This window comes from Lissotriton vulgaris, chromosome 11 (assembly GCF_964263255.1).
Source record: "Lissotriton vulgaris chromosome 11, aLisVul1.2, whole genome shotgun sequence".
Classification (NCBI taxonomy): domain Eukaryota; kingdom Metazoa; phylum Chordata; class Amphibia; order Caudata; family Salamandridae; genus Lissotriton; species Lissotriton vulgaris.
The window spans coordinates 457,281,232-457,305,498 of NC_141699.1; positions in this window are offsets into that span (position 1 = coordinate 457,281,232).

Here is a 24,267-nt window from a genome sequence, read left to right on the forward strand (position 1 = left end):
AACTTTATGTGGGCTTTATCTAATTGATTATGATGAGACAAAGATTAGTGCAGATTTAAATTGTGTCAAGGAGTATAATAGGTTAAGAAGATAATATGCTCCAAGTTTACCTCAATATCCTTTAATTGAAAGGCGTATAGTTGGTCAGAAAAGGAAAAATGAGGACAAATGTGCTAAAGTAGTTGAGAAACGACGAAAAAAAGATGTCGCTGTTGTTGGTAGCCGTAGCAAAACTGTTAGTATTGAAGAGATTGTTGGATTTAAGTTTGAAAATAGGTCTGGTGTCAACTGCTATGCAAATGTAGTAGTTAATGTTGTTTTCTTTCTGAAATATGTTAAGGAACAGATTATAGAAAATCAGGAGTATACATTTTGCTATTCTTTAAATTCTATATTTGAAATGTGTAGTAGTGGTGATAGTGAAGTAGCAAGTGTTTCAGAACTAAGGAATGTTTTAGACATATGTGCAGGAGTAAATTAATTTTCTCAGAATATTCAGCAAGATTGTCAGGAATTTATCATGTATATGTTTACAGTTTTGGAGGATGAAGCTGTAGATATTGATAGTCTTTTTGGCCTGTCTTATAAATGGGAACATAAGTGTGTTAATTGCTCATTTTTAAGTAGTACTGAGATACCCAGTGAAAGATTTTTATATTTGACATTACCAGACTGCAAAGAAGTGCCTTTTAATAAACTAGTTAAAGATGCACATCAGAACATGGTCTGTTCTCAATGCAAGTCTGAAATGTTATCAACTTTATTTATCCATAGATACGGACAATATGTAATTTTAATGTTTCAACGATGCAGAGCTGATGGGAGTAAATTGTCAACTTTAATTAAAAATTTTGTGGCTTCTCAAGTTTTTAATTCTAGAAGAACATTTGTAAATGTAGCCATTATTTTTCATGAAGGGCCTTCTACATCATCAGGACATTATACAGCTTATTTGAAGTGTGCTAGTGGCTGGACGCTTTGCAATGATAGCCAATTGACTTTTAAAAAACTTTTGCCTTTTGCTTTAACTAACTCTTATCTGTTATTTTTGGAACCCAAATTTCAGTAGAATGACTTGCTGTAGAAAGATGTATACTGTAAAGATCTGAAACTTACTAGTTTACAAATATCATGTAAATGAGGGTGTACAAATTTATAAATATAATTTGTTTTTGGCATAGTGATAACATTAGGTACAAATTTACTTAATGTTTGATGGTATAAAACATGTTACAAATTTTAATTGTGGAGGTTCAGAAAACAATAGATAAGACTAAGATTAAATAATTTCAGAAAAAAACTACTTAACTCATAGTATTTGGCCACGTGGAAAAATATGAGAGAAGAAAATGAGTACTTTTGAAAATTATTTTAAAACTTATATGGACGCAAGTTTTTGGGAGAGTTAGCTTATACAATTTGGCCACGCGGAAAGGTATGAGAGAAGAAACTGTGTCTTTGAAATACATTTTTTATAGGAGATACCTGCACGAGGCTTTGTTGAGATATCTTGAAAAATAAGTGGTATACTTTAATTAGTTTGTAACTGTGGAACATGTCGTGTGCTTACTCAAGAAATTGCGAATTTGAGGAAAACATTTGAGACATGTTTTTTTCAGGTATTTTTAATATGTATGCAGATTTTGTATGGGTTTTTTAAACACAATCATTTTGATTGTGTTTTTTTTCCCCGCTGTTATATGATGATTAATATTGAAATCACTCTTGATAGTGAAAATCAATGTATTCTGAGGACAGCAAAAATAAATCATTTAATATGTTGTTTCACTTATTTTGTTACATTGCAAACAGAAATATGTATTGTAACAGATTTTTTTTTACTCTCCTCCACGGATATTATATTTATAAGGTAAGTTTAATTAATAATATCTGAGAGTTTTCTCTGCATCTCTCTTATTGTCTCCTATTGTTTTTTCTTTAATAAATATAGTTTATAATCTTATTTTTAATTTTCTTCCACAGGTGGTACGTTTTAATAAGAAATTTACTTTTTTTTTCTTTTTTTAGGTAAGTATATATAATAAAGAAATGTTTACATCATTGTGTTATTTATTTGTCTATCCTTGTTAAAGCAATGTCATTTTTTATATTAAACACTTCCACATAGGATTGGGTGCATTGTTAGAAGGCATGCTTTAAAAGTGATTTAATAAAATGAGTGACATTTCACTGAGTGAGTATAGCAATAGTGATATATTAAAACAATGGTGGATATGATATTAAATGTTACATGGTGTTCTTTGCAGGACTTTAAATCCTATGTTGCAGTGCTAATTCTGCCTCAAGATTAGGGGGCTGGGGGGCTTAATGGTATTTGTATGGTCATGATAGAGCTACTCCTTTCTAAGCCATGGTTGAGGTGTGTTCATGATAGAGTGGTTCCGTCATGGTTCTGCTTAGTGAATAGAACGTGTCAAGGAAGCGCAATGTTAGTGTTGCGAAAGCACAGCGGCATGTTCATCACAAATGTTGTCCGTCCTGAGGACAGCTGAGGCAATGCTTGTGATGGAGCGGGTTTGTGATGAGTATGGAAGGATTTAATAGCTGTTAAAAAAACCTGAGGGGTCTCTATAAAGAGGAGATATGTGTCATTCTAAAGCGCTGTATCATAAAGACAGTGTTCCTCGGAAGTAATGCGTCTTGAAAGTGGCTGACTATAATTTATGAGATTTTACTCAATGACTTTCAGGCCCATGCTGTTTCAAAACTGTGCATGTGATTGAAGCAGGCGTAGGTCTTGACGCAGCAATTTGAATATAGGGGTATATTATCAAGGGGGTTTATCTGTGTTTTTTGGATTTAAAAGCCAAGAAAGCAGAGATAAAATTATCTCTCTATTACCTAGCTCCCGCTAGCACCAGTTAGCGACAGCTAGTAGGAGATAGCGACCATTTTGGGCCCCACTTTGCATGTCAGTTATATTTATATCTAATGAGATGCAAAGTGGGCGTGCCAAGATGTTAGCGACTGAAAATAGTCTCTAACATCTCTATCTCCTATTACTAGCTTTTGGACATATTTGCGCTAAGCGGGAATATCTCTAAAAGCTAACACTTGCTCTGAGCAGTTCTTAGCCATGTTATCCAATGGGAGGTGGATAACATGGCGAATAGCATTAGGTCGCTATGCATGAATAATGCTGACTTTTCTGTGATATTCATGCTTTGCAACGATTTTTACCGCATTTGTGTTAAACCTTATTAATACCAAGGTTTATTTGCGGTAGAAATCTCCGCAGCGCTGCGGTAAATTTTTAGTCTCTAACCAAGCAGGAGGACTACTACATACTTGAATATTGTTTAGTGCTTATTTTCATTGAGACCGTCACAGAAGTTCAATGGATGCGAGACGCTCTACTTGTGGATCTTGGCGACTGCCAAGCCGTTGTAGCAGTGGGAGTGAGGCCTCTCCGAGGGGCGCTGCGTAGCTCCTTTTGATGTTTACAATTGCAGATAGCAGGGTAGAGATGTCCGTGGAATTTATGGATGCTTAATCGATTCAGAAAAAGGGGTGGTGATGAACAGAGTGTCTGAATTGAGCAGACCACTTCTTACCCAGTCCAAAGATCAGGGCTTGATCCATCACCGTTATTTATCTCACTGCCCCATCCCAGCTCAGAACCTGGCTATATGCAAATCAGTCTGTCCCTGGCCCAGTGCATCATGGGAACAGGGCAGACTAAACTACCAAGCCAATTCTTCACCAGAAAGGAAACAAGCTATTGGGGACCGGTTTCTGGCATTTCAGCCGTCTTCGGCCCGGCTTGCTTGAATCCTGATGGAGCAGTGAGAAAGGGACTCATGTCTGAGTATACCCTGCCACACCTATAGTGGCCAAAATCGATTCAGAAAAAGGGGTGGTGATGAAGAGTGTCTGAATTGAGCAGACCACTCTTACCCAGTCCAAAGATCAGGGCTTGATCCATCACCGTTATTTATCTCACTGCCCCATCCCAGCTCAGAACCTGGCTATATGCAAATCAGTCTGTCCCTGGCCCAGTGCATCATGGGAACAGGGCAGACTAAACTACCAAGCCAATTCTTCACCAGAAAGGAAACAAGCTACCGGGGACCGGTTTCTGGCATTTCAGCCGTCTTCGGCCCGGCTTGCTTGAATCCTGATGGAGCAGTGAGAAAGGGACTCATGTCTGAGTATACCCTGCCACACCTATAGTGGCCAAAATCGATTCAGAAAAAGGGGTGGTGATGAACAGAGTGTCTGAATTGAGCAGACCACTCTTACCCAGTCCAAAGATCAGGGCTTGATCCATCACCGTTATTTATCTCACTGCCCCATCCCAGCTCAGAACCTGGCTATATGCAAATCAGTCTGTCCCTGGCCCAGTGCATCATGGGAACAGGGCAGACTAAACTACCAAGCCAATTCTTCACCAGAAAGGAAACAAGCTACCGGGGACCGGTTTCTGGCATTTCAGCCGTCTTCGGCCCGGCTTGCTTGAATCCTGATGGAGCAGTGAGAAAGGGACTCATGTCTGAGTATACCCTGCCACACCTATAGTGGCCAAAATCGATTCAGAAAAAGGGGTGGTGATGAACAGAGTGTCTGAATTGAGCAGACCACTCTTACCCAGTCCAAAGATCAGGGCTTGATCCATCACCGTTATTTATCTCACTGCCCCATCCCAGCTCAGAACCTGGCTATATGCAAATCAGTCTGTCCCTGGCCCAGTGCATCATGGGAACAGGGCAGACTAAACTACCAAGCCAATTCTTCACCAGAAAGGAAACAAGCTACCGGGGACCGGTTTCTGGCATTTCAGCCATCTTCGGCCCGGCTTGCTTGAATCCTGATGGAGCAGTGAGAAAGGGACTCATGTCTGAGTATACCCTGCCACACCTATAGTGGCCAAAATCGATTCAGAAAAAGGGGTGGTGATGAACAGAGTGTCTGAATTGAGCAGACCACTCTTACCCAGTCCAAAGATCAGGGCTTGATCCATCACCGTTATTTATCTCACTGCCCCATCCCAGCTCAGAACCTGGCTATATGCAAATCAGTCTGTCCCTGGCCCAGTGCATCATGGGAACAGGGCAGACTAAACTACCAAGCTAATTCTTCACCATCAGGATTCAAGCAAACCGGGCCGAAGACGGCTGTAATGCCAGAAACCGGTCCCCGGGAGCTTGTTTCCTTCCCAGTGTAAGAATTGGCTTTTGTAGTTTGGTTTGCCCTGTTCCCATCATGCACTGGGACAGGAACAGACTAATTTGCATACAGCCAGGTTCTGAAACTGGGATGGTGCAGTGAGCTAAAAAACGGTGTTGGATCTAGCCCTGATCTCTTGACTGGGTGAGAGCTTTCTGCTTAATTCAGAGACTCTGTCCCTCACCACCCCTTGTTGTAAATATTTTTGTCCACCCTAAGCGTGGAAGGGTATTCTCAGATGTGAGACCCTTGCTCATTGCACCATCAGGATTCAAGCAGACCGGGCCGAAGACGGCTGTAATGCCAGAAACCGGTCCCCGGGAGCTTGTTTCCTTCCCAGTGTAAGAATTGGCTTTTGTAGTTTGGTTTGCCCTGTTCCCATCATGCACTGGGACAGGAACAGACTAATTTGCATACAGCCAGGTTCTGAAACTGGGATGGTGCAGTGAGCTAAAAAACGGTGTTGGATCTAGCCCTAATCTCTTGACTGGGTGAGAGCTTTCTGCTTAATTCAGAGACTCTGTCCCTCACCACCCCTTGTTGTAAATATTTTTATCCACCCTAAGCGTGGAAAGGTATTCTCAGATGTGAGACCCTTGCTCATTGCACCATCAGGAGTCAAGCAAACCGGGCCGAAGACGGCTGTAATGCCAGAAACCGGTCCCCGGGAGCTTGTTTCCTTCCCAGTGTAAGAATTGGCTTTTGTAGTTTGGTTTGCCCTGTTCCCATCATGCACTGGGACAGGAACAGACTAATTTGCATACAGCCAGGTTCTGAAACTGGGATGGTGCAGTGAGCTAAAAAACGGTGTTGGATCTAGCCCTGATCTCTTGACTGGGTGAGAGCTTTCTGCTTAATTCAGAGACTCTGTCCCTCACCACCCCTTGTTGTAAATATTTTTGTCCACCCTAAGCGTGGAAGGGTATTCTCAGATGTGAGACCCTTGCTCATTGCACCATCAGGATTCAAGCAAACCGGGCCGAAGACGGCTGTAATGCCAGAAACCGGTCCCCGGGAGCTTGTTTCCTTCCCAGTGTAAGAATTGGCTTTTGTAGTTTGGTTTGCCCTGTTCCCATCATGCACTGGGACAGGAACAGACTAATTTGCATACAGCCAGGTTCTGAAACTGGGATGGTGCAGTGAGCTAAAAAACGGTGTTGGATCTAGCCCTGATCTCTTGACTGGGTGAGAGCTTTCTGCTTAATTCAGAGACTCTGTCCCTCACCACCCCTTGTTGTAAATATTTTTGTCCACCCTAAGCGTGGAAGGGTATTCTCAGATGTGAGACCCTTGCTCATTGCACCATCAGGATTCAAGCAAACCGGGCCGAAGACTGCTGTAATGCCAGAAACCGGTCCCCGGGAGCTTGTTTCCTTCCCAGTGTAAGAATTGGCTTTTGTAGTTTGGTTTGCCCTGTTCCCATCATGCACTGGGACAGGAACAGACTAATTTCCATACAGCCAGGTTCTGAAACTGGGATGGTGCAGTGAGCTAAAAAACGGTGTTGGATCTAGCCCTGATCTCTTGACTGGGTGAGAGCTTTCTGCTTAATTCAGAGACTCTGTCCCTCACCACCCCTTATTGTAAATATTTTTGTCCACCCTAAGCGTGGAAGGGTATTCTCAGATGTGAGACCCTTGCTCATTGCACCATCAGGATTCAAGCAAACCGGGCCGAAGACGGCTGTAATGCCAGAAACCGGTCCCCGGGAGCTTGTTTCCTTCCCAGTGTAAGAATTGGCTTTTGTAGTTTGGTTTGCCCTGTTCCCATCATGCACTGGGACAGGAACAGACTAATTTGCATACAGCCAGGTTCTGAAACTGGGATGGTGCAGTGAGCTAAAAAACGGTGTTGGATCTAGCCCTGATCTCTTGACTGGGTGAGAGCTTTCTGCTTAATTCAGAGACTCTGTCCCTCACCACCCCTTGTTGTAAATATTTATAGATGCTTAGTCACAGTAGAGTGTGTGTGGTGCTCTTAGCACCTCATTACGACACACAGGGGAGTCGCGTTTCACAGTTGGAGATCAGAGACTTAGGAAATAAAACTTTATGATTGCATGAGCTCTAAGCGATACAAATCGCCCGTTCTCGGTGTAAAAAATATCACCGCTATTGGTGGTATTTTCTACGGTGTTAGTGCTTGAAGGAGAATGGTAACATATATGTGAAAGAAAATTCTGTAACAGGCTCAGTATTTCACATTATCGCGTGAAAACAAAATTGTTTTCACATAGCAATATGTCCCTTGTAATTAAGGGACGGAGTGCATCTAGTGTTATTTACTACACTGCTATGTGAACGATGTCGAATGTTTGATAAGAGGAGGGTTTAAAAGTTTCTCCAGGGAAGTGGGTGGAGTGTTCCGTGTAAATTGGAGAATAGAAACGACTAAGAACCAATTGGAAGTGTTCTTTTGAAGTCACATGACTTCACATGCGTGTCTCGATGCCTGTACGCGATAGGTGGGTGCGCGCACCCGGTCGCGCACTAAAAGAAAGCGGTGAAAAAACATCTCATAATATGCTCTTGGAGCTCGTTTTGGTACAAAGAGTTAGTTCTGAAAATAACTTTTTTTTTTTTGTTTTTTTTGGAAACAAGTGTTGTGATGCTTTCGATTTCTTAAAGTTGCTACGACATTTTTCAGTATGTCATACTATCAAAATAAAGTGAAGAAATTTAACTTTTCTCGGAGCATTTATGACTCTCAATTTTGAGTTTAATTAGAATAAGGCTTTGCTCTCCGTATAGAAGAAGTTTTCCACAGTTCTTGCATTTCATGTGCACGTTCGCAAGATATGGTCTCAAGTCCATCTCAGCACTCGATGGAGATACAGGTCGTCCTGCAGAAGATGTGCTGGTCACTTCTGATGGTAATAGCGTGGCCTCCTTTTTTCTTCTCAAAGGTGGTCGGTTATTTCCTTCAGATTCGGAAGATGAATGCGGAACGGCAGCCATTTCAGCAAAGTCTTCGGGAAGATGTTCGACGTTGTTCTCTCTTGAGAGTAGAAAAGAAAGTGATGGAAGTGGGTGGAGTGCTGCATGTAAATTCCAGAATAGAAACTACCAAGAACCAATTGGAAGTGTTGTTTTGAAGTCACATGACTTCACATGCGAGTCTCAGGTCCTGTACGCGATAGGTGGGTGCGCGCACCCGGTCGCGCACTAAAAGAAAGCGGCAAAAAACATCTCATAATATGCTCTTGGAGTTCGTTTTGGTAGAAAGAGTTAGTTCTGAAAAGAACTTTTTTTTCTTTTTTTTTTTGGAAACAAGTGTTATGATGCTTTCGATTTCTTAAAGTTGCTACGACATTTTTCAGTATGTAATACTATGAAAATGAAGTGAAGAAATTTATCTTTTCTTGGGGCATTTAAGACTTACAATTTTGAGTTTAATAAGAATGAGGCTCTGCTCTCCGTACAAAAGAATTTCTCCACACTCGTTGCATTTCATGTGCACCTTCGCAAGATATGGTCTCAAGTCCATCTCAGCACTCGATGGAGATACAGGTCGTTCACCAGAAGATGTGCTGGCCACCTCTGATGGTAATAGCGTGGCCAGGGCTCTTGTCGATGCTTTTGCATAATGCTCAGGGTGCCTTTGTTTAACATGCCGCTGCATGGTATGTATAGAAAAGGAATATTTTCTATTTGGATTTCCCCTTGAGAGCTCCGAATTGCATATCGTGCAGGTTACTTTTGGCGCATTCACTTTCTTTTGATCTTCAGGATAAGTGAAAAATTGCCAAATGAAAGATTCCTTTTTTCTTCTTAAAGGTGGTCGCTCATTTCCTTCAGATTCGGAAGATGAATGCGGAACGGCAGCCATTTCAGCAAAGTCTTCGGGAAGATGTTCGACGTTGTTGTCTCTTGAGAGTAAAAAAGATAGTGAGGAAAGTGGGTGGAGTGCTGCGTGTAAATTCCAGAACAGAAACTACTAAGAACCAATTGGAAGTGTTGTTTTCAAGTCACATGACTTTACATGCGCTTCTCAGGACGTGTAGGCGGTGACACTATCTAGTTACGAACGTGATTTGGAAGTAGCGATGTTCTTCAGCGAAATTTAAAAACGTGAAAAGAAGTGAATTCAAACACATACGGATTTCACATATTTTTAGAGCTCGATTTAAGTATACAATTGTTAAATTATAAAACCTTTTATATTTTTTTAAAGAAATATTAAGGTGTGTACAACCAGTCACGCACGAAGGATTAAAAAGAAATTCGGCTCCATTTAATTAAAAGGATTATATGACACAAAAAAAAGCTTAGGTTCAGTGTCTTTAACGTAGTATAAGTTCTTTCATTGGTCTATGAAGAAATTCATTAGGTTTAAATTGCAAAGCTTTCATGAAATAAATAGGTGGCTGCGTGCACTCTGTTGTGCATGTAAGATTGGTATGTCGATATTTATTTCAGGTGTATCCTTCATACTTAGGAACTAGCATTAAAAAAACCTATGAAATTCACTGAAAAAACCATAGATTTTACACACGTTATAGTTAGGAAGTAGCATTTGAAAAACCTATGAAATTCACTGAAAAAAAACATAGGTTTTACACACGTTATAGTTAGGAAGAAGCATTTGAAAAACCTATGATATTCACTGAAAAAACCATAGGTTTGACACATGTTATAGTTAGCTGGACATGTCACTCATATAAAACCAATGAAATTTCCCGTGATAGTTACTTCAGCTAACTATAACTCGTGCGCCCGCAATGCACTGCTGATGACGTCACATATTACATCACTCATGACATGGTCAGTGACATCACTCATGACATCACTGATGACACCATCCTTGTGACAGAGTGACAGACCTAATTTCAGTGTAATGTAACGCTTGAAACACATATTCAAAAATAGAAACAAACATTTTCAAAAAATGGAGATACCCAAACCAGTAACAACCAATTCAGTAATTCCACCATCTATATACACATCCACTCATTCACCAACAGTTCTATATAGTCACTCATATATATATACTCACTCATCATATGTAGTGATACACCTATACATCCTGTTACACATCAGCAGTCATCCAAAAGTTACTCACACACATACTCACACATGCAAATAAACTATTGAACATCCATTTATTTGCATATACATTTATACACACACTACCACCTTACTTCTAAGGAAACTTACACATACTTACTCTCTTAAACAATTACCTATAGAAACACATACTTATTTAAACAGGAACTCCTACAATCTCTCACTATATATACTATACTCACTTATATACATCAATACTCACATATACTAGATTAAAACATATGTCGTTACTAATGAAGAGACTAGTGAGACAGTCATTCACTCTCTAACATGCACATATACACACTCATCCACCCATACAGTCCTGCACATATGCTGTCTTCAAAACACATACAAACAGTGAGTCAGTCACCAACCCCTGAAGCCACTTATACACAAAGAGAAACACTGATACAAACATTTAAATATTTAAACAATACTCGCTAATATATGTATTCACTAAGATACACTTAATAAGCCAGTTAACTAACCAATTTTTGTTTAAGAAAAACATCCATTTACACACTTATTTAAACATTTATTCTTCCATCGACCTTTACAAATACATATATAAAACAAATGTATTTTTCAGAAAGACACACATTCACTGGATGGTGTCATCAGCGATGTCATGAGTGATGTCACTGACCATGTCATGAGTGATGTAATATGTGACGTCATCAGCAGTGCATTGCGGGCGCGCAAGTTATAGTGAGTACAACTAACTATAACGTGGGAATTTCAATGGTTTTATGTCAGTAAAATTTCCAGCTAACTATAACTGGTGTGAAACCTATGGTTTTGTCAGTGAATTTAATAGGTTTTTTAAATGCTAATTCCTACCTATAACTGGTGTGAAACCTATGTTTTTTTCAGTGAATTTCAAAGGTTTTTTAAATGCTAATTCCTAACTATAACTGGTGTGAAACCTATGGTTTTTTCAGTGAATTTCAAAGGTTTTTTTTAATGCTAATTCCTAACTATATAAGACCTGAAAGCCCACCAGGAATCTCCAGTATGCGCCAGGGGACTGTATTGCAGAGAGGTGTAATGAAGCCACAACCCTTTTTACACCTCTCTGCAACGCAGCCCCCGTGCATGTTTGAAGAGGGGGAACTAATTCCCCTTGCATACTGGGGGCCCCTGGGGGCCAATTAGCCCACCTGGAACCTCCAGTATGCGCCAGGGCTGCATTGCAGAGGTGTAATGAGACTATGCCCCTTGTTACACCTCTCTGCAACGCAGCCCACTGCCGCGTTTGCAGAGGGGGAACTAATTCCCCTTGCATACTGGGGGTCCCTGGGGTCAACTAGTCCACCAGGAGCCTCCAGTATGCGCGAGGGAGCTGCATTGCAGAGAAGTGTAATGAGGCCACACCCTTGTTACACCTCTCTGCAATGCAGGCCACTGGCGCGTTTGCAGAGGGGGGACTAATTCCCCTTGCATACTGGGGGTCCCTGGATCATATCTGCCCAAACACCGATATTCCGAACTATTGTAAATGACTTTTCTTGAGAAACATTTGGATTTGGATTATCATGTCCTATACTTTGGAATTTTTGAAAGACTGACTTTGAGGATGCTATAAATTACTCAAGTCTGCCCGAATTGTGTGGGTAAAATTGATACCTAGTCACTTTGAATAAGAATATACTTATGTCTCGTCTAACATTTGTAAGAAATATCTAGTTATATGACAACTGGATACCGACATAACTTGAAGGAAATAAGAACGCCCTGAAGAAGTTCTGTTGTACAGAACGAAACGTTTCGGCTGGCTGTGTTACATAAACTTAAGGAAAATAAAAGTATTTGAATATACACCAAGATTCAGCGCTTCAATAAGGACTCTAAGTGATATGATTTGATTGGACTCATTGTGAAAGTGGTGCTGTGCCAAACTTTGGAATATTCTCCACTACTCTCTACTACTTACTCTCTCCTACTCCACTACTCTCAAATACTCACTGTCTACTACTCATTCTCTACTACTCTACTACTCTCTACTACTCTCTCTCTACTACTCACTCCCTACTACTCGCTACTCACTACTCCCTACTACTCACTATCTACTACTCTCTACTACTCACTCTCTACTTCTCTCCCTCTACTACTCACTCTTTACTACTCACTACTACTCTCTACTACTCACTCTCTACTTCTCACTCTCTACTACTCTCTACAACTCACTCTCTACTACTCTCCCTCTACAACACACTCTCTACTACTCTCTACTACTCACTCTCTACTACTCTCTCTCTACTAGTCTCTACTACTCACTCTACTACTCACTCTCTACTACTCACTACTATTCTCTCTGCTACTCATTCTCTACTACTCTCTACTACTCACTCTCTACTACTCACTCTTTACTACTCTCTACTACTCACTTTCTACTGCTCTCTACTACTCACTCTACTACTTACTCTATACTACTCTCTACTACTCACTCTCTACTACTCACTCTCTACTACTCTCTACTACTCACTCTACTATTCACTCTACTACTCTCTACTACTCACTCTCTGCTACTCTCTCTACTGCTCTCTACTACTCTCTACTACTCACTCTCTACTCTCTATTACTCACTCTCTACTCTCTACCTCTCTCTTCTTCTCTCTCTACTAATCTCTACCTCTCTACCGCTACCTCTCTACCTCTCTACCTCTACACCTCTACCTCTCTACCTCTCTCTACACGCACACATATACACATATATGCATATATATATGCATATGCATTTATATATATGCATATGTATGTATAAAAAAAACGACAAAACATTTTTTTTTTAAACAGCTACTTTTATAACTGTCATTCTTTTTCCCATTGGTACGCTCCCCGGTACGCGCACCGGTGCGCGTACCGGGCGCTCCCCCCGCAAATTTTTTTTAAATTTTTTTTTGCCACGCGGGGCCCTTTTATGGCCCCCACATCAAACCTAGGGGGTCAAGGGGGGGTCTACTCTGCCCCCTTATGGACTTTGTTTTGGCCACCTCTCGTGTCTCGATCCTACCGAGACACAAGATGGTGGCTGCTCCGGACTGTTTAGAATGTTTACAGACACCCCAGAGCCAATCAGCTTTCTGCGCGCAAGTCGCGTGGCGCGCCCGGTGCGCGTACCGGTGCGCGTACCGGAGCGCGGCTATAGATATATATATTTTTTTGAACCTTAATTACTCAAAATCCACTGGAGCACATATCTTGAGACATAGCAAAGGCACATCGGGCTACCAGTCCCTACAATTTTGCCAAGTTTGGTGGAAATCCATTCAGCCGTTCGGGCTAAAAGTGAAATCGACCGCCCTATGGAAATTAACATGGGGAAAACGCGTTTTGGGACCCCCCCTTTATCTCGGCCCCCGCTTGACGAATCCCCCCCAAACTTTCAGGGAAGGACCGGAACGCCGCGAGGCCATTTTGAGGAAATTGAGGCAGATTTGTCAACCGGCGCCAAAGTTATTCCAAATAGAATTTTGAGATTTAACATTGAAAAAAATCCTAACTATAACTACCTATACCTATATATATATATATTCACTGAAAAAACCATAGGTTTCACACCAGTTATAGTTAGGTGGAAATTTTACTTGTATAAAACCATTGAAATTCCCACGTTATAGTTAGTTGGACTCACTATAACTTGCGCGTGCAATGCACTGCTGATGACGTCACATATTACATCACTTATGACATGGTCAGTGACATCACTCATGACATCACTGATGACATCTCAAATGACATCACTGATGACATCATCCAGCGAATGTGTATCTTTCTGAAAAATAAATATTTTTTATATATGTATATCTAAAGGTTGATGGAAGAATAAATTGGCAAATAAATGTCTAAATGGATTTCTTTTGTGTAAAATTGATTGGTTAACTGACTTATTAAATGTATCTTAGTGAATACATATATTAGCGAGTAATGTTTAAATATTTAAATATCTGTATTTGTGTCTCGCTTTGTGTATAAGTGGCTGCATGGGTTGGTGTGTAGCTACATGAGTGTGTATATGGGTTATTAGTTGTATTTTTGAGTATCCGTATCAGCGTCTGTATGGTTCGGTGGGGGATATTACTTAGAGCACAGATGCATGAATGAGTGACTCACTATTTGTATGTATTTTGAAGACAGCACGTGTGCAAGACTGTATGGGTGGATGATTGTGTGTATGGGAGGGTTAGTGAGTATGTGTTTTTATAATTGATTGTATAACCTCATAGCTGCTATTAAACATTCCTCCCCAGTGCTGCGCTGTCCATTAGAACTAGTGCTGAATGGACGTTCAATGGTCGTGCGCAGCACTGGGGAGGTAGTGCTGCCGTCGGCCAATGCACCAAGGCAGCACCTAAGGGGCTAAGAGAGTAAATATGTTTCCGTTTCTGTAGAAGTATGTGTAGTGGTGTGTATATAGCAGTTTAATCAAGTAAATGTTTTTTTGATAGCTTATTTGCATGTGTGAATTTGTGTGTGAGTAACTATATGGATGAGTATTAGTGTGTAACAGGATGTATAGGTGTATGAGTACATATGATGAGTAAGTACATGCATGAGTGACTATATAGAACTGTTGGTGAATGAGTGGATGTGTATGTAGATGTTGGAATTATCTAATAAGTTGTTTTAATTTGGTTTTGGTTTCTCCTTTTTTAAGAAAATGTTAGTTTCTATTTTTGAATGTGTGTGTCAAAGGTTACTTTATGCTGATAGGAGGTCTGCCACTTTGTCACAAGGATGTTGTCGTCAGTGATGTCATTTGAGATGTCAACAGTGATGTCATGAGTGATGTCACTGACCATGTCATGAGTGATGTAATATGTGACGTCATCAGCAGTGCATTGCACGCGCAAGTTATAGTGAGTCCAACTAACTATAACGTGGGAATTTCAATGGTTTTATGCGAGTAAAATTTCCACCTAACTATAACTGGTGTGAAACCTATGGTTTTTTCAGTGAATATATATATATATATATATATATATATATATATATATATATATATATATATATATATATATATATATATATATATATATATATATATATATATATGAAAAAACCATAGGTTAGAGACCATATATAGTTAGCTGGACATTTTATTGACAAAAAACCAATGAAATTCCATATATAGTTAGTTGCACTAACTATATATCGCGCACCCGCAATCCACTGCTGATGATGTCACATATTACATCATTCATGACATGGTCAGTGACATCACTGATGACATCTCAAATGACATCACTGATGACATCACTGATGACATCTCAAATGACATCACTGATGACATCATCTAGTGTCTGTGTGTTTTTGTAAAGTTTAAATATGTTTTACATATTGAAGAATGAGTGGATGTATGGAAGACTGAGTGTGTGTGTGGCTGGCTGGGAGGTGTGTGACTCTGTGCATATCAATGTGTACTTGTATCAGTGATTGTATAAGAGAGTAAGTATGTGTTAGTATATGTGTGAAAAGTATGGTGTTCTGTGTTTAACTGTATAGATGAGGAAATCGAAGTGTGATTGATTCTTCACAGGACTGACTAGGTGTATGAGTGCATATGATAGTGTTGTAATAATGAGTGACTGTATGTATGAGTGATTGTATGGGTGAATGAGTGAATGTGTGTGTAGACGTAGGAATCAGTGAGTGCGTATGTAGTAACTGGTATTGGTGTGTCATGATGTCATCAGTGATGTCATTTGAGATGTCATCAGTGATGTCATTTGAGATGTCATCAGTGATGTCATCAGTGATGTCACTGAAGTATGGTGTTCTGTGTTTAACTGTATAGATGAGGAAATGGAAGTGTGATTGATTCTTTACAGGACTGACTAGGTGTGTGAGTAACTCCATGGATGAGTGGCAGTGTGTGAGTGTCTGCATAGGTGTATGAGTGCATATGATAGTGTAATAATGAGTGACTGTATGTATGAGTGATTGTATGGGTGAATGAGTGAATGTGTGTGTAGACGTAGGAATCAGTGAGTGCGTATGTAGTAACTGGTATTGGTGTGTCATGATGTCATCACTGATGTCATTTGAGATGTCATCAGTGATGTCAGGTGAAGTAGTGTGGCTCACTGGTTAGAGGCGGCAGACCCGAGAGCAGAGGACGACCCGGGACCAGGGTTCGATTCCCGGCACGGCAGGTTTCTGGACCAGGGTCAGCGGACTCGATAATTCTCTCGCCTCGGTGCCCACTCTGATCAGCGATCACACTCGGCAACTCTGGGCATTAGCTTGCCTCATCTTCACTAACGGCCCCACCAGACCGCCGGGGATGCCTGGTCTCACCCTGGAGATACCCATTAAGGGACCATCTCTCAGGGAAGCCAGGAAGGGTTTCGCAGCGGTCGAAGCGCCTTGGGACCCTACGGGTAAGTAGTACGCTATATAAATGCCTATACATACATGTCATCAGTGATGTCATTTGAGATGTCATCAGTGATGTCATCAGTGATGTCACTGACCATGTCATGAATGATGTAATATGTGACATCATCAGCAGTGGATTGCGGGTGCGCGATATATAGTTAGTGCAACTAACTATATATGGAATTTCATTGGTTTTTTGTCAATAAAATGTCCAGCTAACTATATATGGTCTCTAACCTATGGTTTTTTCAGTGAATTTTCAAGGTTTTGTAAATGCAAATTCCTAACTATATATGGTCTATAACCTATGGTTTTTTCAGTGAATTTCATTGGTTTTTTAAAAGCTAATATCTATAGCTGTAAAATATATTCTTTATTACGTGACGTATCACGTAGCCACGTGAGACGCCTCATGACGCGTCGCATAACCGTGACGTATCGGTTCTGCAGCGCAAACAAAACCCGTAACGTAAGCGTGCCGGAGCACGCTTACAGATATATATATTTTTTTTAACCTTAATTAGACAAAATCCACACGTGCACATATCTTGAGGCCTTGCAAAGGCACATCAAACAAACAGTCCCTACAATTTTGCCAAGTTTGCTGGAAATCTATTCCCTTAATTTTTTTTTTACTGTTTCTCTTGGTTTTCCCCTTGTTACGCTTACCGGGACGCTACCCGGTACGCGAACCGGACGCTCCAAAAACACAAGATGGCGGACTCCCGTTACGCTGCCGGTTAGCTGCCCGGTTCGCGTACCGGGAAGCGCCTCTACCGCGAAAAATCGCGGGGGACTTTAATATCCCCCTCATAAATCCTAGGGGGTCAGGAGGGGTTTACCTTGCCCCCTTTCCTTCATTTCCCCCTTCTTTTTTCACCACATCTTGTCTCTCGAACCTACCGAGAGACAAGATGGCGGCCGCTCCGGACTGTTTACAATGTTGACAGCTACGCTGCCGGTTAGCTGCCCGGTTAGCTGCCCGGTGAGCTGCCCGGTTCGCGTACCGGGACGCGCCTCTACGGCGTAAAATCGCAAAATTTTTTGCCCCGCGGGGCACTTTAATATCCCCCTCATCAATCCTAGGGGGTCAGGAGTGGTCTACCTTGCCCCCTTTCCTTCATTTCCCCCTTCGTTTTTCACCACATCTTGTCTCTCGATCGTACCGAGAGACAAGATGGTGGCCGTTCCGGTTTGTTTAGAATGTTGACAGACACCGGAGAGCCAATTCGATTCGCTTCGCGAAGTTCCGTTACGCGTCAGGTACGCGAACCGGGGCGCTAACCGGAGCGCTGTCACAGATATATATATTTTTTTAAACGTTAATTTCTCAAAATCCACTGGAGCACATATATTGAGACATAGCAAAGGCACGTCGGGCAAACCATATCTACAATTTTGCCAAGTTTCATGTAAATCTATTCAGCCGTTCGAGCTAAAAGTGAGTCCAACCGCCCTATGGAAAAATGAATGGGAAAAACGCGTTTTGGGACCCCCCTTTGTTCTCAGCCCCCTCTTGACGAAACCCCACCAAATTTTTAGGGGCTGCTCAGAAAAAAAATGTGCCATTTTCCTGAAAATTTCAGCCAATTCCGTCCACAAACGCCAAAGTTATTAGACATAGAATTTTCAGAAATCCCATAGAGAAAAAATCCTAACTATATATACCCACTGGCTATCGCCAGTAGGTAATATACATATATAAACATATGTAATCTGCATATCTATATAAATATAAATGCATGCATACATATACATATATGCATACATATGCATGTTATTTACATGAAAGTTTTAAAAACACTAATAAAAGCAAAGCTAAAAAGCCACCTCATTACAAACAGAATGGCTTTAACTTAAACGAGGGCGAGATCTATTGCATTTTCAATGCTTGTTTACTTTGGTTCTATCAAGAAGGCATTCAGATGTGTCACACATTTGCCATAAATTCTGAATGTTAGCACTCTAGTTGCTCATTAGATCACTGTAGTAAAGCTAGTGCTCACCAGGGAAGTCTGCTGCTAATCATGGTTTGCAGCCATTTTCCCGCATTTTTTATCCCGCAGACTTTCAGTCCGCATACCATTATCCCGCAAGGTCATTGAGCTCGCATACCATTATCCCGCATTTTTTCAAAACGCATGTGCATTTATCGCGCATGCCTTTACAAAGAATTACGTTTTAAAGGCATGTATGGTAAATGCATTTGCGTTGTGAAAACCACGATGACGAGAGAGGTAAGTGGGTTTGTGTTAATTTTTTCGTGGGTTAGTGATTGTGTAGTGTAGTGTAGTGTTGTGTAGTGTAGTGTTGTGTTAGTGTAGTGTAGAGTTGTGGTGGTTGTTTAGTGTAGGGTCATGCTGGGGGTAGTGTTTTAGGGTTCAGGGTTGTGTTGTAGTGTTTGCGTAGTGTAGGGTCATGCTGGGGCTAGTGTTTTAGGGTTTAGGGTAGTGTTGTAGTGTTTGCGTAGTGTAGGGTCATGCTGGGCGTAGTGTTTTAGGGTTTAGGATAGTGTTGTAGTGTTTGCGTAGTGTAGGGTCATGCTGGGGGTAGTGTTTTAGGGTTTTGGGTAGTGTTGTAGTGTTTGCGTAGTGTAGGGTCATGCTGGGGTGTAGTATTTTAGGGTTTAGGGTAGTGTTGTAGTGTTTGCGTAGTGTAGGGTCATGCTGGGGGTAGTGTTTTAGGGTTTAGGGTAGTGTTGTAGTGTTTGCGTAGTGTAGGGTCATGCTGGGGTGTAGTGTTTTAGGGTTTAGGGTAGTGTTGTAGTGTTTGCGTAGTGTAGGGTCATGCTGGGGGTAGTGTTTTAGGGTTTAGGGTAGTGTTGTAGTGTTTGCGTAGTGTAGGGTCATGCTGGGGGTAGTGTTTTAGGGTTTAGGGTAGTGTTGTAGTGTTTGCGTAGTGTAGGGTCATGCTGGGGGTAGTGTTTTAGGGTTTAGGGTAGTGTTGTAGTGTTTGCGTAGTGTAGGGTCATGCTGGGGGTAGTGTTTTAGGGTTTTGGGTAGTGTTGTAGTGTTTGCGTAGTGTAGGGTCATGCTGGGGGTAGTGTTTTAGGGTTTTGGGTAGTGTTGTAGTGTTTGCGTAGTGTAGGGTCATGCTGGGGGTAGTGTTTTAGGGTTTTGGGTAGTGTTGTAGTGTTTGCGTAGTGTAGGGTCATGCTGGGGGGTAGTGTTTTAGGGTTTTGGGTAGTGTTGTAGTGTTTGCGTAGTGTAGGGTCATGCTGAGGGTAGTGTTTTAGGGTTTAGGGTAGTGTTGTAGTGTTTGCGTAGTGTAGGGTCATGCTGGGGGTAGTGTTTTAGGGTTTAGGGTAGTGTTGTAGTGTTTGCGTAGTGTAGGGTCATGCTGGGGTGTAGTGTTTTAGGGTTTTGGGTAGTGTTGTAGTGTTTGCGTAGTGTAGGGTCATGCTGGGGGTAGTGTTTTAGGGTTTAGGGTAGTGTTGTAGTGTTTGCGTAGTGTAGGGTCATGCTGGGGTGTAGTGTTTTAGGGTTTTGGGTAGTGTTGTAGTGTTTGCGTAGTGTAGGGTCATGCTGGGGGTAGTGTTTTAGGGTTTAGGGTAGTGTTGTAGTGTTTGCGTAGTGTAGGGTCATGCTGGGGGTAGTGTTTTAGGGTTTTGGGTAGTGTTGTAGTGTTTGCGTAGTGTAGGGTCATGCTGGGGGTAGTGTTTTAGGGTTTTGGGTAGTGTTGTAGTGTTTGCGTAGTGTAGGGTCATGCTGGGGGTAGTGTTTTAGGGTTTTGGGTAGTGTTGTAGTGTTTGCGTAGTGTAGGGTCATGCTGGGGGTAGTGTTTTAGGGTTTTGGGTAGTGTTGTAGTGTTTGCGTAGTGTAGGGTCATGCTGGGGGTAGTGTTTTAGGGTTTTGGGTAGTGTTGTAGTGTTTGCGTAGTGTAGGGTCATGCTGGGGGTAGTGTTTTAGGGTTTAGGGTAGTGTTGTAGTGTTTGCGTAGTGTAGGGTCATGCTGGGGGTAGTGTTTTAGGGTTTAGGGTAGTGTTGTAGTGTTTGCGTAGTGTAGGGTCATGCTGGGGTGTAGTGTTTTAGGGTTTAGGGTAGTGTTGTAGTGTTTGCGTAGTGTAGGGTCATGCTGGGGGTAGTGTTTTAGGGTTTAGGGTAGTGTTGTAGTGTTTGCGTAGTGTAGGGTCATGCTGGGGGTAGTGTTTTAGGATTTAGGGTAGTGTTGTAGTGTTTGCGTAGTGTAGGGTCATGCTGGGGGTAGTGTTTTAGGGTTTTGGGTAGTGTTGTAGTGTTTGCGTAGTGTAGGGTCATGCTGGGGCTAGTGTTTTAGGGTTTAGGGTAGTGTTGTAGTGTTTGCGTAGTGTAGGGTCATGCTGGGCGTAGTGTTTTAGGGTTTAGGATAGTGTTGTAGTGTTTGCGTAGTGTAGGGTCATGCTGGGGGTAGTGTTTTAGGGTTTTGGGTAGTGTTGTAGTGTTTGCGTAGTGTAGGGTCATGCTGGGGTGTAGTATTTTAGGGTTTAGGGTAGTGTTGTAGTGTTTGCGTAGTGTAGGGTCATGCTGGGGGTAGTGTTTTAGGGTTTTGGGTAGTGTTGTAGTGTTTGCGTAGTGTAGGGTCATGCTGGGGGTAGTGTTTTAGGGTTTTGGGTAGTGTTGTAGTGTTTGCGTAGTGTAGGGTCATGCTGGGGGTAGTGTTTTAGGGTTTTGGGTAGTGTTGTAGTGTTTGCGTAGTGTAGGGTCATGCTGGGGGGTAGTGTTTTAGGGTTTTGGGTAGTGTTGTAGTGTTTGCGTAGTGTAGGGTCATGCTGGGGGTAGTGTTTTAGGGTTTTGGGTAGTGTTGTAGTGTTTGTGTAGTGTAGGGTCATGCTGAGGGTAGTGTTTTAGGGTTTAGGGTAGTGTTGTAGTGTTTGCGTAGTGTAGGGTCATGCTGGGGGTAGTGTTTTAGGGTTTAGGGTAGTGTTGTAGTGTTTGCGTAGTGTAGGGTCATGCTGGGGGTAGTGTTTTAGGGTTTAGGGTAGTGTTGTAGTGTTTGCGTAGTGTAGGGTCATGCTGGGGGTAGTGTTTTAGGGTTTAGGGTAGTGTTGTAGTGTTTGCGTAGTGTAGGGTCATGCTGGGGTGTAGTGTTTTAGGGTTTTGGGTAGTGTTGTAGTGTTTGCGTAGTGTAGGTGTTATATTCTCACTTCTTGGAGTTTCCCTTTTAATTCTTCCCTGTATATATTTCCCTTTTAATAGAACCTTTGTCCCATGTTGCACACGCACACCATTCAGGTAGTTCCATTTAGAATTGTTATGATCTAAAATGTTATACTGAATCTGGGAGTTTGGAAGATTGGAAGTACTGTGCTGCAGCTGAATAAATCCTGGACTTACAATATACCATTTGGATTCTGCTTTATTTATTACAAAATTGGCGACGAGGGTGACCAGTACCTACTACTTCTATATTAGCAGCACAGGAGTGGTACAAAACTGGAAATTGGGAAGTTGGTGGAGTATTTGCTGTGGTTTACCCATTTCCAGAAGCTTTGGATTGTGGATTTACTTTTCAAAGTACTTGGATTTGCCTTCAAAAGCTATCGTTTTGGAGTGTGACCTGTGTCTACAAGGATACAAGGAAAGATCCGTTTCTACACCTATTTCACTGGAACTACGTAAAGTTTACAAACTTGAATGACAACCGCTATCACCGTTTCTTCTGTCACTGCATTACGTGAAAATTGCTTAGACCTTGAAAACTACGATCTCTGTAAGTGTTTCCGTGAATTTTTTACAATTTTTTAAACAAATACGCCGCGTCGCGTTTATCTTTGAAAACGGCACGCGAGTAAGTATTTTGTTTTCCCGTCCGTGCGCTGCTAGCGTACTGTACCCATGGAAACGAAGAAACAAAGCGCATAACGTAATGCGTGCAGTACCCATGGAAACGAAGAAACAAAACGCATGACGTAATGCGCAACGTCTACGCGGCGGCCATATTTGTTTACAATTTGACGGACGCTGCAACGAAGCTGAGCGCGTCTGCCTGAGAGAATTTGCAACGCATTTGGAAAGTCATTCTTTCACCACGCGGCTCAATAAACGTATTTGTGCCACGTATTACAACCTTTGAACAACGAAGGCACTACGGTTGAAGGTACTTTTTTGACTGATTTCGAGGATATTACTGCACAGTGGAATATTATTCTGATGCAGATTTCATTGGATTTGCGCTGATGTACACAGCTGGTGTACTCATTGACTAGCTTATATCTTATATAACAGTTAGTGTTTCATTTTATTGTGTTTCATTTGTTTAGACTATTTACATTTAATACTTAATATGCAGTTTGATCCCCCTTCAAAATTCTTACAAAGCAAAGGCGATCCTCCAATCCCATGGAACAGATGGAAGGAGGAGTTTATGACTTACCTAAAAGCTATTGATGGGGAAAGGATGGGGAATGAAAGGAAGAAAAATATTTTCTTACATTGCCTGGGATCTGAAGGGCAGGCCATTTTCAGAAATTTACCACCCATTCCTGGTGATAATGGGGTTTTTGATGAGGCCATGCTTCGTGTTGAAACACGTTTTAAACCCACCACTAGCCTAGCTTTAAATCGATATAAGTTTTATACCAGAACGCAAAAAGAAAATGAATCTTTTGATGATTTTCTGACAGGTTTGAGAGCTTTAGTCATGCCATGTAATTTTGGTAATATGACAGATGAAATGCTTAGAGATAATATAATTGTGAATGTTAAATGTAAGAAAACACAAGAACAGTTGTGGATTGTAGGAAATCCAACGCTGTTGGAGTGTATTTCTACTGCTAAAGCCTTTGAGCAGTCTAACAAATGGATGAAAACGATAGAAGAAACAAGCAGTAAGAGTGGTAAGAGTGACAAGCTAACTGAAGAAGTATGTGCTATGAACAATTTTGGAAGAAGTCCCCAAAATCATAAGTTTGGACCACGTAACCGCATTGTTTGTTTTAGATGTGGGAGTTACAATCATGTTGCTACGTTCAAATTTTGTCCTGCTTTGGGCAAGGAGTGCAACAAGTGTGGAAAAATAGGTCATTTTTCCAACTCTTGTAGAGAAGACAAAAAGAAGGGTGGGGATAAAGGAAATTATTTCAAGAAAAAGGAAATTTCTTGTGTGAGAGATGAAACAGACTATGATTCAAGTCTGGTTAGATATGAACATGCTGTGTCTGATGAATCAAACAGAGCAAGTGGGATGATTGTGTCCATTATTAGCATAAGTTTACTTGAGGAGGATTATTTGGAGTCCCCAAAATGTGTTGTTAGGTTTAAAGGAGTAGAGTTAGAGTTGATGGCTGATTCTGGGTCTCCTTGGACTATCATAACTGAAAAGTATTTTGATGAGAAGTACAGGAACATAATTTCTAAAAGCGAATTGTGTCCTCCTGACATTATGGCAAAAGGTTTCAATGAATCAAGTATTGATTTTATAGGATATATTGCCTCCATGATTTATTTTAAAGATCAATCTGCATATATTAAACTGTATGTGGCTGTGAAGGGAGTGAATGTGTTGGGGTGGCGGGATCAATTCAGACTTCACATTACGTTGAATCCACGCAACAAAGATCCTGTCATGGTGTCATATGATGGTGATATGTCAGAGGATAAAGTCAGATCTGTTGAAGAAAGTAATGTTTGGAAGACTCTTTCTGATGAGTTTCCTAGTGTGTTTTCGGACAAAT